Consider the following 4,988-nt stretch of genomic DNA (forward strand, 5'->3'; position numbering starts at 1 on the left):
ACGTTTTCAAGATATCAGATATCAAAATACACCACACTCAAACCAGAGACCACAAACTATTCAAATTATTACTGAAACAGGCATATACAAAGCAAGGAGGATTCCATGAGTGAGGGGCAGGATCCACCAGCAAGTGGGCACTCTTAACACCCCCAGAGGAAAGAGAGAGGCAGAGTGTGCATGATCATAAGGATATCTATACATATCCTTCTTTCCCTATTATCTTTTTAAATGTTGCCAGGGCAGACTAAGTTCTGGTGGTGGTAGGGGAGAGAAGAGGGGCAAGGTGGGTTGCCTTATATGTGATTTATGGGGGGAGAGGGGGGCAGCAGAAGTAGGTGCAGAACTTTTGACCATCTATTAGTTCTCACCATGGGGGAAAGATGGGTGGCTGCCAGTTTCCATCCTGACAGATGTCAAATGACTTAGCCAAATGTCATTGTACTAGGGTGAGTTAATTCTATCTCTACAATAAGCAAGGGCTTCCCAGGTTGCTCAGTGGGTAAAGAATTGGCCTGTGGTGCAGGAGATGCCAGTTCAATCCCTAGCTCAAGAAGATCCCCTGAAGAAAGGCATGGCAACCCTCTCCAGTAGTCTTGCCTGGAGAATCCCATAGAGGAGTCTGGCAAGCTTTAGTCCATGGGGTCACAGAGTTGGAGGCAATTGAAGTGACTGAGTACACAGTAAGCAAGATGCATACAATCACAAGTGGAAGACAGATCCTAACAAATGAACAACATGATGTGACATATACAAAAATTTTAAACTTATACATGAATTTCAAAAAAAGTACAAAAGAGAATATCCTGTCTGAGGCATCACAAGAAAGCAATGCTCTATCAGGGTTGTGGTGGAAACTTGGAATTTACCAGATGAAAGAAGGAAGGGCGCTCCAAGTAAAGGAGTTAGCCTGTGTGAAGAAAGGGAAGCACGAAACAGTATGCAATTGACAAGAAGCAGTAAACAGCTTGCTACTGCTAGAGCACAGATGAAAGGGGAGAGTGGCAGATGTTGACACAGAAGTAGGCAGGGGCAAGTGTGTGGGATCTTATTGCTGTGCTAAAGTACTTGGACTTTATCCAGTGGTAATGCAGACCTCTTGAAAGGTCCTAAGTATAGAAGGGACATGATCTGATTTTCCTTTAAGAGGAATGACTCTGATAGGATGGTTAGGGAATGGTTGAAGCCAAGTTAGCTGAGAAGCTTCCAGTACCATCTGTCTACACGGAGCACTAAAATATCATTGGGCATATAAAGAAATCAAGAAAATAACATTTACCAGAACTTCCATTTGCGGATGAAAGCAGTATTTATAAGAACATAGACCTTGGAATATGACTGCTTTGGTTGAAATTCTGTTTCTACTGAGCAAGTTCCTTCAGGGTAAGGAAGTGCTACAGGAGGGAAGGATAAACAAACAACTAACCCCTATGGAGAAGATGAAGATCTTATAGCATCTCAGATTTCACTGTGAACTCTTGATATATCCATTACTACTCAACTATTCCTCTTTTAGTCTTAAGGAAGAGTATAATATTCATTTAAATGCTCAAGCAAAAACCTAGAAATCCAATTTTGTTGTTTAGTCGCTAAGTCATGTCCGACTCTGCAACCCCATGCCCTGCAACACACCAGACTTCCCTGTCCTTCACTCTTAGGACTGCAAAGAGATCAAGCCAGTCAATCTTAAAGGAAATCAACCCTGAATATTCATTGGAAGGACTGATGCTGAAGTTTTAATACTTTGGCCACCTGATCTGAAAAGTTGACTCATTGGAAAAGACCCTGATGCTGAAAAAGATTGAAGACAAAAGGAGAAGGGGGCAGCAGAGAATGAGATGGTTAAATAGCAGCACTGACTCAATGGACACAAATTTGAGCAAACTTCGGGAGAAAGGGGAGAACAGAGGAGCCTGGTGTGCTGCAGTCCATGGGGTCACAAAGAGTAGGATACAACTTAGTGAATGAATGACAACAACACCACCAAAATTTATCACAATGAAACAGTTTCTTTGGAAACACAGAAATCAAACATGATGATTTGATTTTACCAAATAACAAAAAGAAAAAAAAAAATTAGGGAGAGAATAAGAGAGGATGAAAGAAAACGTAACACTCCATTGGAGGTCCAGTGTATCACACTGCAATGACAGAAGGATACAGTTAGACTTAGAAGGGGGCTTCTCTGGTGGCTCAAATATAAAGCCTCTGCCTGGAAGATCCCCTGGAGAATGGAATGGCAACCCTCTCCAATATTCTTGCCTGGAGAATTCCATGGACAGAGGAGCCTGGTGGGCTACAGTCCATGGAGTTGCAAAGAGTCAGATACAACTGAGCTACTAATGCTTTCAGACCTGGAAGAGAGGTCTACATATGGGGCTTTGGAAAGGATATAACCTAGCTGTTCTCTAACTTCACAGAGATAGGAGAGAGGAAATAAGTTACCTGAGGTAGAAGGTATTAACTGAACAATTAGACATGAAGTCAAACTCCCTGAGAATCAGCTTTGGTATTGCTTAATATTTCTACAGAGTACTTAGCTAAAAAAATGCTTATACCTATTTTTCTTGCTTTATACCTGAAGAACTTAGAACCCAGTGAGGTTCAGTACATAATAATTAGTTTTCATTGTGACTTTAATCACACATGGTAACTTGACATTTCATGCAATCCGTGAGTCTGTATGCCTTCCCAGAATTGCCACTATTTGTATTTTTCAAACAATTAGCCCTCAAGCAGCTAACTGGCTTCTCATATTAAAACAGGCTGAAAAATAAAGGCTACCAAAGATGAAAAGCAAAATACAAAAATCACTAGAATCAGTTCTTGTTTTTAAATAACATGACTACACCCGCAGAATACCCAAAGCAGCACAGGAATACCTAAGAAAGGTGTTTGGTGCAGTTGTGGTCACCAGTAAGACTGGTTTTCCCTGGAAGTGATATTCAATACAAAATATAGTTTGTCAATGCCCCATCACTCAGCCAATGTGTAGTACTACAGTGTAGTGTAGTTTTCTGGCACCTGGCTGCTACAAAGCCTTCTTTTTTGGCTCCTTGTAATGAAAGGTGAACATGAAGAAGAGCATCTGGGTCCTGGTACTCCTGAGATTTCTCTTCAGTGGACTGCCAGTGTACAGGTATCACAATACGGCACATGGCTCTACTCAAGGAAATGAGATTCCTTCTGGGAAAATGAAATCCAGCAGAAATGGTGTAGGAGTCAGAAAATCCTTCTAACATGTGCCTCTCCTACTGTCTTCACTCTCTCCCTTCACCAGAAGTGACCTCTCCATCTTCTACACTTTCTCCATACCTAGGCTGTCATTCAGATTCCAACTCATTTCATTTCCCTATAAAGTTTTCAAACTATCACAACTCCCAATAATGTCTTTCTTTTAATAACTATATTAAATCCATGCTTTTCCTTTTCTGCATTGCTAAAATATCACACAGAGTGTGCATTATCTCGTTGAACTGTACCATATTTCAAGTCAGAAACCTTCTGGCAAACCTTGTTCTGCCTTTTATTTCTCCATACATTCACCAAGCACAGAGTTTTATCAGTCTTCCTCTGAAATAGTTCTTGAATCTGACCATTCATATCCTCCCACCCCCCACCCCCCTGCCAACCCATTCCCCTTCATCAACTACCTTCACTTATTTGGTCACTTTCTAGTTTATATTGCCCAAGTCTGCTATTCCAACATATTGTCCACAATGTAATCAGAGTGGTCTTAATAAAAAGCAGATCAGATCAGATCAGTCTCCTGGGTAAAATATTTCAGTGACTCCCTCTGTTCTCATGATATGGGTATCAATTTCTTTTTTTTTTTTTCATTTTTAAATATCAGCTTTATTTTTTCCTCATTGATACAGAACATAGCTTACTATAACATCAAGTCTTAGTGGGGAAAAAAGAGAAAATCAGAAAGCAAAACCAGCCCCAAACAAAGATAACACACAACCATGACATAATTTGGCAACAGTCTAGGCTTAGAAATTTAAGAAGCTTGGAAGAGGAATAAAATATTCCTCTTTTGTTAGCTGTGTCCTTGGACTTAAAAGACTATTTGGTATAAAGACTTTTTGTTATAAGCTGATGGTTGTACTATTTAAGAGTACAGGGAGATATAAAGAGGAGCCTAGTTCATCAAGAGAGACACATTACTGATTAAGAGAGAAGAGCTCATGTACACTTGGCAAGACCAAGAAGTTTTTGTCTGTAAACTGTGTTTATATGATGGCTAATGACATGTCCTTATTCCTTTCATTCATAAATATAGAGGCAGAGCTATTATGGCCTCATCTACTCTTGTACAACTCATACATTGTGGACATTAGAATAAGTGTGCAGAATGATAAAGGTGCTCCAGTTGAGGAAGCCTCCTACGGAGCCATGGCTGTACCAGATCTGCAGCCTGCACCTGTGCCCAACAAAGCTTCCAGAAAGTTCTGTCGGTGCTTAAAAGGCACAAAGGAAAGAGAACCTTTCCTCACTGTTTCCCTCCTCTTTAAGGAATGGAGTTCTTACAAAATACAAGGTGACAGGTAAAAAACAGATCTATATTTCTATCCTGCTCTTTGTCGCATTGTTTCTAGAAGACTTGGTAAACTCTTGCCTTTCTTAGAGAAATGAGCATCCTATAGGTATGCAACTTAAAAATTCAAGCGTTTACAAGTTTTCTGGCATGAGGTCTTTTGAAAGGTTATAAAATATATACTTAGATGCTTGACTCCAGGGGTTTTAAGACAGAAGGGTTTAATAAAAAAAAATAAATAAGTATACTACATTAATGATCTGAGTGTGAGCAATAGCAAGGCTACAATAGTTAGAAATTATCAAGAGAAACAAGAGGAACTAGATACTTTTGTGGAGGATAAAGAATCTCAATGTATGTGGAACATTAAGAAAAAGGAATTAATGAAGTAGTTACTTTTAAATCTTTCATTTTGAGGCATGTGGGTCCAATTTATTATTGTCTAGTT

This window comes from Bos javanicus, chromosome 3 (genome assembly GCF_032452875.1).
Source record: "Bos javanicus breed banteng chromosome 3, ARS-OSU_banteng_1.0, whole genome shotgun sequence".
In the NCBI taxonomy this organism is placed as follows: domain Eukaryota; kingdom Metazoa; phylum Chordata; class Mammalia; order Artiodactyla; family Bovidae; genus Bos; species Bos javanicus.